Source organism: Apium graveolens, chromosome 1 (assembly GCF_009905375.1).
Source record: "Apium graveolens cultivar Ventura chromosome 1, ASM990537v1, whole genome shotgun sequence".
Taxonomy (NCBI): Eukaryota; Viridiplantae; Streptophyta; class Magnoliopsida; order Apiales; family Apiaceae; genus Apium; species Apium graveolens.
Genome location: NC_133647.1, coordinates 90,539,923 through 90,554,794, shown reverse-complemented (window position 1 = coordinate 90,554,794; position 14,872 = coordinate 90,539,923).

Here is a 14,872-nt window from a genome sequence, read left to right as displayed (position 1 = left end):
CATCTACTGCTCTTGTAGCTGAAGGTCAACAACAACAACAATCTCAACAGTCGGAGAGAATGGTACAGTTTTCTAAGGCTGAGGAAAATGTTTTAGTAGCAGAATATGATCCTCCTACTACAAATCAATCCAGTGATGATTTTTATTCCTTGGAAGAGCTGGAGCAATTGGAAGATGAGTCAATGGCCCAGATTGTCAAGAGATTCTCCAATGTCAGATTCAAGAGAAATCCCAAGTTCAAGTATCCAACTACAACAGATTCCAGACAGGTGGATCTTCATCCTCTAACACCAGTAGTGGTGGATACAAAACAGGGATGGTTGATCGGAGCACCATTAGATACTATAACTGCAATGGTTGGGACACTTTGCCATAAAATGCAGGAAGCCAAAGCAAGTAAGGAAGAACTCTTATGATTCAAATCAGAAGAGTAACTCTGAAAGGGCTTACCTGGCAAAGGGAAGAAGCTGGGATGATACTGATAGTGAAGATGATGAAGATGATAATCTTGCTCTTATGGCTATTGATGGAAAAGCTTCATCGTCAAGAAAAGAGGTAAAATTTACTGATGCTGAATTAGTTTATCATCCAGTGGGTTCCTTAGATTGTGCTCGTCATGATAATGAACTGTTAAGTCAGCAGATCAAAGACCTTAAGAAAGAGGTCAATGAATTAAGACTTGTGCACATTAATCAAGACAAGTTAAAATAACAAGTATCTTTTCTAGAGAATAGAGTTAACTATTATAGACAACTCGAAACTATTCTCAAAGACAAGATCACCGGTCTTGAGACTAAGGTTAGAGCCTACTTCAATTCTTGTTCGAAGGCTAAAGAGTTCTACAGTAAGCAAGCTGTTAATCAAACATCTGGAATAGGTTATGATTACAATGCTGCTATTGGAGAATTAGGCATAAACTCCCCTCCTCTTGTATGTGCTAAAGGTAGGGAAGTACCACATGTGCTTAAGGGTGTTGATAAACCCCTCTATAAAGCATCAATTGTTGAACCATTTGATGCGACCTCCTCTATTATTCAAGAAGAAATATGTGCTGAAGATCATGCTAATGAGAAGGTTGTTTCCAAGTCAAGTGTGTCGAAAGTTCCAGTCAAAGTTGTGAAAGCAACTAGACTAATTCAGACACACATGAGTTGGATAATAAAACTGCCATGTCTACCATGCATATTTTGCCTGTTGTTAATCCCTCTCATAAAGCATGTGGTGTTGCTAATTGTATGTCTTGTGCTTTTAATTTGATGTATGCTTATTTTAATGGTAAGCATGTTTCTAGTGATAAGACTACTCCTCGTCAGCATGTGAATAATAGGAAGCATGATAGGTCTAAGACTGCTAGTCCTTCTAAGGCTAGAAAGGAGACATTTGTACCTAAGCCTAAATAGAATTTTGTTAAGGTTGTTTACAAGGTCAAACGTTCAGTCATTGAGAAAGTTGAGACCATTAAAGTTAAGAATGTTGTTTTGCCTGACAAAGGTCAATTCTACAAGTATGTCGGGCCCAACCAAGTTTGGGTTCCGAAGAAGGTCTAATCCATTTGTAGTGCAGGGTATTAAACAGGTGGAACCGGTAGTATGGATTCTTGACAGTGGATCCTCAAGACATATGACCGGAGATAGAGCCCTGCTATCAAATGTGGTTGAGAAAGTTGGCCCACTGGTTACCTTTGGAGCTAACATCAAAGGTTTATCTGAGGATATGGTTGTTTGCAAGCTGGAAATGTTATCATTGAAAATTTATATACTGTGCTAGGTTATTATCAGGAAGTAGTATCTAACATATAGCACCAATGACAAGACTTGAGAATATTATGACATATCAGGCACCTGATGTACATTACACTTGGAATTGGACTCTAGTAAGATATGTACAAGTGTACTCCTGGTCGGTGAGTCAAAAGAGGAAGTCAATGCACCACAGTTCATGGACTTTGCAGTTGTAGATCTATTGGACTATGCAATCTCTTCTTCATAATCTCACTTCAGGTTGATATGAACTAGTGTACTACTCAAGCAATCATCAAGGACATGGTATGACACTCTAACTGAAGTTATAGTTTAATATGAACTAGTAGAGTCATCATATTTATAACTCTCTTATCACTAGGCAGAACATATTGTTTTATATGTGCAGTGAGTTTTAGGAGAAAATCAAACTTCTTTCTACATTAGTGATTTCTTATTTCATTAAAATCTTTTGAAATCACTATTGTACATCATTTCTCTCAAAAGATTAAATGTATAATTTTCATTCATTATATATCTTAAGTACATTTTATCTCTCTATTGCCATATGTTCTGTGATACAGGTTCAGTCTTCAATGGCTTTCTTTCATTGACAGTCATAAAGTTGAAAACCCACAACTTCTATCCCAGACTGTAAAGACAAACACAAAACAGAACCAACCAACACTCTCTTACCACAAAAATGAAGTATGAATGAGCGTGAGGGAGATAGTGCCTTAGTGCACCACATAAGGAAGGTTCTGAAGTCAACCCAGCAGCTCTGTCTCCTACATAGATGAGTAGTATTTAAACTGAGACAACTGCTAGCCCCCATACATCTTCTCAAAAAGATGTAATGGCTGAAAAGGCACATAAACAGTTACTAGATTCATTCTCTCAACAGGGTGCGTCTATTGAAATTTGTGTAGTCTATTAGAGAAAGATGTTCCTTTCAAGTTTGATGACGAGTGCCTTGCATCTTTTGAGACATTGAAAAAGAGTTTAATCACGGCACCGGTCATAACTGTGCCTGATTGGAATGATCCTTTTGAGATGATGTGCGATGCAAGTGACTATGTAATTGGAGCAGTTCTTGGGCAGAGGAAGAACAATATATTTCATGTGGTTTACTACGCAAGTAAGACCCTAAATGGTGCCCAACTGAATTATATGACTACGGAGAAAGAGCTTTTGGCTATTATCTATGGTTTTGAGAAATTTTGATCTTATCTACTTGGGACGAAGGTGACAGTTTTCACTGATCACGGTGCGATTCGATATCTCGTCTCAAAGAAGGACTCGAAGCCTAGATTGATTAGATGGGTTCTTTTACTCCAAGAATTTGAACTTGAGATCAAGGACAGAAAGGGAACTAAAAATCAAGTCGCTGATCATCTCTCGCGTTCAGAAAATCCTAATGCTACTTCATTGGATAAGATGTTGATAAATGAATATTTTCCTGAAGTGCAGCTGTTTGGAGTGCAAGAAGAAGAACCGTGGTTTGCAGACATTGTGAACTACCTTGTAAGTAATATCATGCCTCCCGACTTATCTTATGCTCAAAGGAAGAAATTTCTACATGTGGTGAAGTGGTATATGTGGGATGAGCCGTTTCTTTTTCATCAAGGAGCTGACCAAATCATCAGGAGATGTATTCCTTACAGCGAAACGGGGGGGGGGGGGGGGATCTTGTGAGATTTCCACTCAATGGCTTATGGAGGACATTATGGTGGAGAAAAGACAACATCTCGTGTTCTTCAAGCAGGTTTCTTTTGGCCGATATTGTTTAAAGATTCTCATCGGTTCATTTTGAAATGTGATCGATGTCAACGTGTGGATAATATGTCTAAGAGGGATGAGATGCCTCTTAATGTGCTTCTCGAGGTTGAGGTCTTCGATGTTTGGGGAATTGAATTCATGGGGCCATTTGTTTCATCTTGTAACAATCAGTATATCTTGTTGGCGGTTGATTACGTGTCGAAATGGGTTGAAGTTAAGGCATTTCCAACGAACGATGTGAAAGTTGTGCTTCATTTTCTTCACAAGCAGATATTCACAAGGTTTGGTACTCCGACAGTTACAATCAGTGATGAGGGATCGCATTTCTATAATCGTAAGTTCACTGCTATGATGAAAAGGTATAATGTGAATCATCGCATTGCTACGGCTTATCATCCTCAGATGAATGGTCAAGCTGAGGTATCTAACAGAGAGATCAAGCGCATTTTGGAAAAAGTGGTGTGTCCATCAAAAAAGGATTGGTCTTTGAAGCTTGATGAAGCTGTTTGGGCGTATAGAACAGCATATAAGACTCCATTGGTAATGTCGCTGTTTCAGTTGGTTTATGGTAAGGGGTGCCATTTGCCTGTGGAGCTCGAGCATAAGGCATATTGGGCTTTGAAGAAGTTGAATTTGGATTTGGATGCAGCTGGTAAGAATAAAATGCTTCAATTAAATGAGCTCAACGAGTTTCGACTTAAGCTTACGAGAACAACAAAATATATAAGGAGAAAGTCAAGAGGTAGCATGATAGGGGTCTAGTGCTTAAATTATTTATGTCAGGGCAACGAGTTCTTTTGTTCAACTCTCATCTCCGTCTTTTTTCTGGAAAGTTGAAGTCAAAATGGTTAGGGCCGTTTGTTGTCAAAACTGTGTTTCCACATGTAGCGGTGAATATTTTTGAGAATGATCCGAGCCAAGCATTCAAGGTAAATGGTCAAAGGTTGAAGCATTATTATGGTGACACGGCAAACCGCGAGGTGATTAGTGTCGTTCTATTGTCCATTTGATCTCGAAATTCTACGTCGAGCTAGCGATGTTAAAGAAGCGCTTCTTGAGAAGCAACCCAAGTTTGTTGTACATTAGGAAGTAGAAGAAGCAATAAGAAAAGAGAAAAACATAAAAAATCAGAAAAAGAAAAAAATTCAGGGCCAACTACAGAAGTTGGGCGCGCCCGCGCTGAACATGCGCGCGGTCGCGCCGGTTTTCCAGGGAGTGAGCGCGCCCGCGCTGTCCTAGCGCGCGCCCGCGCCGGGTCCTGTTCAAAGAAAATTTAATAAAAATGGCAGTTTTAAAAGAAAATCAGGATTTTTAACCAAAAATCAATTCCAATCCTATTTTTACTCTTCCACATCCCATAATTCCCTCGCCTAATCAATTCCATTATTCCCACGATTCCCATAATCAATTCTCACGTCTATTCCTTATAGAATCCATACCTCTCCACCTATAAATACATACACTTATACACAACTTCTCCACCACATCACAACTCTCAAACACAAATTCTCTCTAAACATTTAAGCTTTTATTCTTTCTTCTTCACTCCCGATGACACCCAAGAGCCAAAGAACACAAGTTGGAAGCAGCACCACCGATTCTTCATCTACGGGTGGTTTGAGGCCAAGGTTTTCTACTCCTGAGGCTGAGGAGTAGTACACGGGGCTTCTCTCGAAGCCTATTGCTAAGGAGCGAGGTTTTCTGCCATCAGGGAAGGATGGTAAGTTGTTAGAGACGATTCTCGAGATGGGCTGGGTTTCTTTTTGTGAGGCACCCGTTGCTGTGCCCATGAGTGTTGTACGGGAGTTCTATGTAAACGCCAAGGCAGAGAAGAATGGCTTCACAGTGGTGAGGGGGAGGACTGTAGAGTACAGTTCTGATGCTATCAGGGCGATGATTGAGTAGCCCGCGAGGAAGGTGGGTCAGGACACTTGGAACGATAAGACTCTGGAGGACTTTGATTTGGATCTCATCGTTGCTACTCTCTGTGTTCCTGAGACTCATTGGAAGTTAAAGAGGGACACTACTGATTACTCCATGTTCCCTGCATCGTGCATGAACAGGTTTGCACGGGATTGGAACTCGTTTATATGTGCTAACATCATGCCATCTTCACATGTGCAAGAGATTACCGTGGAGCGTGCTCGTCTGTTGTGTGGTATTCTGCAAGGGGATTACATTGACTTGGGGATGGTGATATATCAGGGGATTTTGAGATTTTTTCGAGGAGGTACTACATGTGTTATTCCTTATGCGTCTGTTGTGATGAAGTTGTGCGTGGCGGTTGGTGTTCATTGGCCAGCGCATGAGCAGTTGCAGCTTCCCAGTACTCATATTGATAGTTCTACGATGTTGAGCATGCAGGAGTGGTATGGAGGGAAGTCTGATCCTAAGGGGCTTGGTTTTTCATATGAGCATTTGCCAGGAGGTATGCCCATGGAGGCTGCTACTGCAGGAGGTTCTCAGCATGCCCGTCGAGCAGCTCGGAGAGCTCAGTATGGAGAGGAGGTTGGTTCGTCGCAGCGGCAGGAGGCAGCAGAGCAGAGTTGGGAGCTGGTTTGAGTTCGACGCAGTATAGGCATCTCGCGAGGAGGATGGATGTGATGCATGACATCCATAGTCGATTTGCACGCGATCTCACCCAGGTACTTGGGATAGCTTTTAGAGCCACCGGTGTTGACATCCAGTGGCTAGTATATGGTAAGGAATCAGGGTATCCGCCTCCAGACACGCCTGACACTCCACCCGTTAAGGGTGATAATTCTGATTCGCAGTAGGTATGCCTGATTCCTTACTATTACCTTCACTGAGGACAGTGAATATTTTAAGTTTGGGGGTAGTAGTTGAAGAAATATAGTTGTGTGAGTCTCATATAGTTTGCATATTCATTATAGTTTTGTTTCATATAGTTGCATATTTTTCCATGTAATTTTTTTTATTATTATTTTTTTTTTGGTAGTTTTATGATATTTTGTTCATGTAGTTTTCATGCATTTGCATTATAGCATGATCTCTTATATAATTTACCGATTGATTTGTGATATTGATGCTAGTGTAGTGATGTCGTATTTAGTGATGTTGAGTCTTATTGGATTGATTTTCATGCTAGAGACACTTGTATTTCACTAAGTCTTACAGGTTGCTAGAGTGCTAGATCATAGTCATGATTTGTTTGATTGTCGAGGTTTAATCACTTGTTTATATTTAGAATTTAGGGTATTCTCTGAATAAAAAAGACATGGATATTTAAAAATTGGAGAAAATTAGATTTCAGTGCATGTTGTGTGGCTAGGTGTCAAATGGCTAGTAGTCGACTCATATGTTTATGAGTAGTCTAAGGTTGAATAAGATGGAGCGAAACGCACTCATTCAGAAATTGATAAAAGAAAAAAAAAGAATAAAATAGAAAAAAGACAAAAAAAGTAGAATAAGTGTTATGTATAATTGATCACGAGTGGGCTCTTTAGTACTCGAGTTATTAAGTTTTTAGGGGACTTTGTGCCTAGTGACCTAAAGCTTTTATAGTCTGGGATCTTCTAACCTAACGCTCGCTAAATGGGTACTATTGTATAAGTCTTTTGTGGACCTCACTCATTGCACGATCAAATAACAAAACTTTTGTTGTTTTATTGTGAATAAAAGCTTGAATCCATAAAAACTCTGATATAAGAATTGAAGTGTTATAAGTTATTTTGAGTTTAGATTTTATTCTATTTATAAACTTGCGATTGTTTTGATAAGTAGTGAGTCATGATTGTCTATCTAGTGGTAATAGTACATCTGTAAGCATCTGCACACACGCACGTCTCTAGTTTGTAAGTTGATTTGTAGGATTTGGCTGATCTTTATGCGAATAATTGCATTTGCTGAGGTGTTACTTATTAGTTGGTTTAGTTATTTTATGGGGATCGTGGCATTCATATTAGTTGCATTCATGCATTTTTATTTCTTGTTCTTTGGCTCTGTTTATGCTTGAGGACAAACATCGATTCAAGTTTGGGGGTATGTTGAGTGGCATTTATGACACTTTATTATGCTCTAATAAGCTTTGAATTGATGCATTTGTACTCAAGTTGTTAAGTGTTTTAACGTATTTTCTAGTATTTTTGCATTTCAGGCATTAATCTGTGAATCAGGTAAATTAGCATTGTATTGGTGCTAATATGGTGTCTAGGTGGTGTTGGAATAAAAGTTCTTTGAAGCCGGCTCAAAGCTGTAAGATAAAGGAAAAGGAAAGAAGTATTTCTGGTAGAAGCCCAGCGCGCCCGCGCTGAACTAGCGCGCGGCCGTGCTCAAACTACAAAGAGCCAGCGCGCCCGCGCTGATGAAGCGCGCGGCCGCACCAGGTCGGGTTTCAAGAATCCTGTTTTGAATAGAAGACTGATTTCTGGACTTCTCTGCTAAAAAGGGCTGCTATATAATCATAACTTTAGGTCATTTTTCATAACATATCAGAAAGAGACTTACTAGAGCACGAGGAGAAGACGACAAAAGACCTATAGCACAATTCAACAAAGGCGAAGATGATCTAGTTTATTCTTGTGAATCTTTATTTTGAGTTGTAATCTTGGATGCTCGTTTCTTATTTTGTTGAACCTATACTCTGTTTGTACTTGGATTAATTATTCGTTATAAAGACTACGTTTGTTATGTTAGGTCACACACACTGTAGAAGGGGGGTTGAATACAGTGTATAATACAATCAAATCGAATTAAGAACACAAGTATGTAACAAAGAATAATCTTATTAATAAAACAGTGTTACAATGGAACAGTTCTCTCTCAGCGATGAACAATATCACTAAGAGCTTCTAGGGTTACAATGAACAAATATTCTTGATAATAATAACACTTCTAGTGTAAACCCTATGCTGTGTTTATATACCACACAGTTACAAGATAATCTCTAATTGATATCGAATATAATTTTGTATCCTAAAATATATCAATTAGTTATCTTTTCCTCCAAGTCTTCTATTCTTCATAGAATTCTTCTCCATGCATATCTCTTCTTATTTTAGTTTTGATCTTCTTTCCCTTCAATCAGCCGCCTTCCTTATCTTAAAGTCTTCTTAAGTCCTGATATTATCTTATGATGAATATCTTCTGATATCTTAAGTTCTGATAACTTAAGTTCTGATATCTTAAGTTCTGACTTCAGTATAAGTACTGATTTCCAGTTAAGTCCTGATTTGTCCTGTTAGTCAAGATCTAAAAACTAAACACAAATCATTATTAGACATGACATCACAAATATATCTAACAATTTCCCCCAACTTGTAAATTAGCATAATATACAAGTTCAATAGATATTTGATGATGTGAAAAAACATTAAGTACAAATGCATATGTGAATTTGACTAGATAACTACAACTCACAGTCCTTATAGCTTTTACCATCCTTAAATCTGATATCAGCTTTAGCCTGTATATCCTTCAAAATTTAACAGTTGTAGTCCTCAACCTGGATTCAGTATACGATCTCTTGAATGTCAGGAGTTGTTCTGAGATAGTTCTTCAAAAGAGTTCTCTCAGCATATTCAAGTTCATTTATCATCCTCCTTTTAGCATCTTTAAGTTCAACTGTATCTTCTCATGTCTGAAAGATAGCAGCCCTGAGATCATTAATCTTTGCTTTCCTTATCTCCTAATCCAGTCTGATCATATAAGCTTTGTCAGACTCCAGATTAAATTCAACACCCTTAATACCCAGAAAAGTAGTGATCTTGGCAGTATTGGGCTTCATCTCAACTAAATCACCATTGTGAGCTCTGTACTTTGGATAGTATGGTCTGTCAGACTTTACAGAGTAAAGTTTCTTCTGCCTCTGAATATCAGATATTAAGTATCTTGCAGCACCATCTGTTGACCTGTTATTCACTTGAAGTAGAAATAAAACATGTTGCAGTTCTTTATAATACTTCAACCGAATTGCATCCTTTCTTATCTGGAACACTCTCCCATCTGTTATAAAATAAAGCATTATGTCTTCTTTCAGCTTGGAGTTGTAGACCATCTGTACAGACTATAATTGATTTAGTCTTTCTGGAGTTGTCCCTACTCTTGGTTCAGTAAAGGATGTAGGATCTGTCGTAAAGTTGTTTATTCTTTTCTCATCAGGATTACCCAGTCTTTTTTATCTCTAGCTTCCTTCCCTTGGATCAATCTACCCTGAAAAACATTTGTTGACGTCTTCATAGGTTGAGCAGATTGTTGAGCTTTAGTAAACCCAGGTAGTAGAATTGTTGAAGGTTTAACATAAGCAATGTCAGAGGTTTCCTTTTCTTCTGATGTCAAGACAACTTTAGCTCTGTAAGAGGTTGCTTGAATATTCCTTTTCTCCTTCAAAATCATACATGTACCTTCATCAGCATTTACTTCCAGATCCATGGTTGGCAGATATATCATTACAAATTCATCAGCTTTTGCCTTACCCTTGAATCTAGGATCAACTTCTACCTGTGATTTGGACATGGCCTTAGATGCCTCGGTATTTGTCCTTTGATCACAATGCCCTTAGGTTTAGGTGGTTTCTTTGCTGTGAATTGAGTTTTAGACTTTGACTTAGATTTGTCATTTTCAGCTTTCAGTCTAATCTCTTCTTCCTTCAGACTTTCAATATCCATGCCTGGATTGTCCTTTAGGAACAGCCTTTTGGAGATATCTTCATCAAGTTTCAGAGTTTGTTCATCAGAACTTATCCTTTTAGTATCAGAATTTGTTCCTTGACTTATAGTTCTGGCTTCCCTTGATAAAGAACCCCTGCCTTGACTTAGACCTCTACTCCTTTCGGAGTTTCCCTGGTCTTCATTATCATCATCCTTACCCTTCAGTGGTTGATCAGTTGTGCATTTCGACTTAATTACTTTCTCCCCCTTTTTGGCATCATCTGGTAAAAGCAGGGAGACAAGCAATTCCACAGAGTTTTGGATTTCATTGAGTTGATTTTGTTGAACAGCTTGATTCTTTAAAATATCAAATTGTTGAGCTTGCTGCTTTTCTTGAGTCTTTTCTATATACTCAATGCAGCCAAAGGCTGGCTTAAAAAACTTTTTTTTGTCCAATGTGACATTCATGGTTTGCTTAGTCACTGTATCTTGAAGTTTGTCCACCTTGTCTTGAGTTATTGAGTGTTGACCTTGAAGGTTCCTGGCACTCAATGCAGCAACTCTGAGCTGTGCTTTGAAGTCATCATTCATCAGCATCTCATCAGCTTTAGCCAGGTGCTCAACAAGAACATCTGTAGTAGGAACAAAATCAACTTTGTTCCACTTCTTGATCCACTCTCTTCCTCTGTGAGTTTCACTCCAAGGAACTGGTGCATCCTTTCTCACAAACTTCTTAATCAAATCAGCTTTACCAACTGTTTGTGGAGGTGAATGTCCAGAAGGACCAGCTGCATCAGCATTTATATTTGTAGCAGCTTCACCGGTATTTTCTTTAACAGAACTTGCAGAATCTTCAGTATCAGCATCTTTTGATAGAATGATTGTATGTGAAGCAATAGAAGATTCATCTTCATGGACATCAGCATCTAGCAATGGAGTTGTTGGTGGAGTGTGCTGAGAAAGATGTGAAGTAGATGGAGCTTCCAGATACAAGACCAAAGGCACATCTAAGTTATTGATATCAATTTCAGCACTCGTACCTGGGTTGTCAGCATGTACTGGAGAGTTTATTAGAGACACAGGAGGTGTAGGCATTGGCGTAGTCTCTGGCTCTTGGATTGGAGATTTGTGAGTGTTATGAAGTTCTGGCTCATCACTCGGAAGAGATTCAACTACAGTAGGTTCTTGTGGGATCAGAGATTTCTGACCCCCTTCCACAGCTGCTGCTTCCATTCCTTCTTCAGAGATTGATTCTTCTACAGCCCTCCTTGTTCTTTGCTTTTTAAGTCTCTTATCTGGTGGAGAGACTCTGGGAGCTTGATCATCACAGTTTAGCTTTCTAAGCCTTTTTAGGGGCCTAGAACTCCTAGTTTCTTGAGCTGTCTGAGAAGAGACCTTCTCAGCTACTTCAGCAACAGGTTCTGATGGTTGAACCTGTACCTCATCATCAGACTCATCTTCCTTCTTTTCTGCTGTGACTGAGGTACTGTCTTAGTCCTCTTTGCTCTAGAAGAAAAAGGCTTCACCTGATTATGTGCTGATGGTTGGTTGGCATGTTCTGATGTGTGTGTTTGTTGAGTGGCAGTAGTAGGTTCTGATGGCTGTTGTGGTTGTTGTTGTTGTTTTGGAATATCAGGATATAATACAGAGTAAGTATCAGCATCAGCATTTACAAGGGCTTGCTTTACTGCTAAAGGAATTCTAAGCGGCCTCAGAACTTTGTTTTTGTTATCAGCAGTTAAAAGGTCAGTAAAAGCTCTTTTTGCTAACCTAAAAGGTTCTATGTGTTCACTTGCTAGTTGTGGTTCATCTAATGTACAGTAACTGTAAATTAACTGACAGAATCTAGCAAAGTAAACTACATTCCTGTCCTCTTTCATTCTATCTCCTATAAAACATAACACAGTCTTGGCATAATCAAAGTGAGACTGGTTTAGGAGAGCATACCCAATTTGTTGAGTCAGAATCGGAATGGTGTCAAAATTTGAGCATTTGTTTGCGAACGGCTTGGTGATGCAATCGAAGAAAAAGCTCCATTCTCTTCGAATATGTGGGCGTTTTAGTTGGACCAACTTTTCCAAACTCTCCTCATACCCTAAATTAGCTATCATTTGCTGTAGCAATGGCTCCTCAACAGCAGAACTGAACTGGCAGTTCTCAGGTAGATATAGAGCTTTCCTTACTATTACAGGAGTAACAACGTACTCCACCTCCTTTTCTGTAAAAACGATGCTTGGAGTCCCATCCTTACCACCATCATCATAAAGTCCTGTTCGCCAGAACGTCAGAACTTGAGTTCCAGATAAAGTGGATGGCTGCGTCAAAGCGAACCCTATTTCACTGTGAGCCAAGAAGTCCTGAACAAAATAAAGTTCAGACGGAGCGTCACTCTTGGTTAGAATGGCAGTGTAGTTGTTGGGGATGAACTTTGCTCCATTAAAGATTAGATCTTTGGGTGCCATTGAAAAAGAAGTGAGAAATAAGAATGTCTGAAATGTGTTTGGTAAAATGCATGTGTAAAAACCGTCAGAGAATATAGAGAGAATAAGAGAAAAGAGAGAGAGTATTGAATACAAAAGTAGATAAAAGATTTAAAATCTTTTCTCTCTTTTACTTATACACGCCACTTGACAGCAGTTAAGACAAATTGGAATAGTCTTTACACCTGTCAGCCATTCAGTAGTTAAGACAATAGTTAATGGGCACGAGAAATAAGTAATGATTACTATGCACATGCAGTTTTTCAAAAAAAAATTGTTCCCGCTAAACAAATGACTATTACTGTCTTTATCTCACTTAAACCAATATTCTTTTTAAAATAGAACCGTTCAAGTATTGACCAAAAATAAATCAAGAAAATAAATACTGCCACGTAAGCATCGGAACTTGATTATATCAGAATTTAAAGGTCATCTGAATATGGCTTCTGTACTCAAAATGTGAATGTTTATTTCTGTAATCCTTCACACAAATACTGATATGGTTTCCGCATAACTTAATCATCAGAACTTCCATCAGAACTTGTCCTCAGAATTTATGCAACTGACACTTAAACTGTTCATCTAAAATAACATTGATCACCACAGTAATTTTCATCATTCATATGGAGTGTAAGTGTGTGCTTTAAGCTAAATATCAGACAAAGAGTAAAGTCTGATTCACTTCAGTACATCTTAGAATTAAGGCATAACTAAGAAATTTGCTCAAAATCTGTCATTAGTCTGAAGTCTACTATGGAATGAGTTCATGCATGAGTCCACCTCAACTGTTTTGTGCTCATTTTATGCATCTTTTGATATTCTTTTTCATAGGAGCTCCTCACTGTAAGTGAGTCACAACTGCTTATCAGAATTTATACTATTATCAGAGTATTTCTCCAGTAATCAGATAATGTGAAAAGTCACCAAGAAAATTTTATTTTGCTTTTCTAATGCATATTACTTAATACCAGCAATGCACTTGGGTCTTCCCTTCCACATATATTTTTCTCTAGATCTCAAAGGAGTACCTGATATTTATATCTTTTCTTTACTTTTTCTTTTGATAAGTGAGGCTTATCAGCACTTAGTACATCCATAAGATTTACCAACATCAGAACTTAACAGATAAGAAGCACTATTCTAGTTTTTGACTTAGTAATAAGATACACAAAGTAAACCTAACCAAGCTCAATATCAGAATTTGCTTGTGTTAAAAGATTTCCACATAAACAATTACTTCAAACATGGGATTTTTAGTATATTAGAGACTTCTAGGTCAGCATCTAGCACAGTTATCCTCATTGGATTGAATAGTCACAGAAACATTCATATCACTATCAGAGTTTAGAAATTCACATCAGACAACAATTAGCACCTAGGTAAATTTTAATTTAAGCACAGATTACATAAAGATAGTAATATCTGTAAATAATGATTATAAGGTCTGATGTATCAGAACATAAACTAAACAGATTTAGAGAAAGAACCTGAAACCATTCCAAGTTCATTTACCAATCTTGTAAAAGTAGCTTCACATAGTGGTTTTGTGAAAATATCTGCTAGTTGTTGATCTGTTGGAACAAAATGCAATTCCACTGTACCTTCCATCACATTTTCCCTTATGAAGTGGTACATAATGCTGATGTGCTTTGTCATTAAGTGCTGAACTGGATTGCCTGTCATAGAAATAGCACTTTGATTATCACAGTAAATGGGTATTTTAGAATATGTTAACCCATAATCCAATAACCGATTCTTCATCCAAAGAATTTGTGCACAACAGCTTCCTACAGCAATGTACTCTGCCTCTGCAGTTGATGTGGAAATTGACTTTTGTTTCTTGCTAAACCAAGAAACTAATCTGCCTCCAAGAAATTGGCAGCTTCCACTTGTGCTTTTTCTGTCAATTTTGCACCCTGCAAAATCTGCATCTGAGTAACATATTAGCTTAAAGTCTGATTCCCTAGGATACCACAATCCTAGATCAGCTGTACCCTTAAGGTACTTGAAAATTCTTTTCACAGCTGTTAAGTGAGGTTCTCTTGGATCTTCTTGAAATCTTGCACAAATACAGGTAGCATACATGATATCAGGTCTACTTGCAGTTAGATAGAGTAGTGAGTCATTCATACCTCTATAATCAGTAATATCTACTGATGTACCAGTATCCCTATCCAATTTTATTGCAGTGGCCATAGGAGTGGATGCACTTGAACAATCTTGCATTCCAAATTTCTTCAATAAATTTCTGGTGTACTTAGATTGA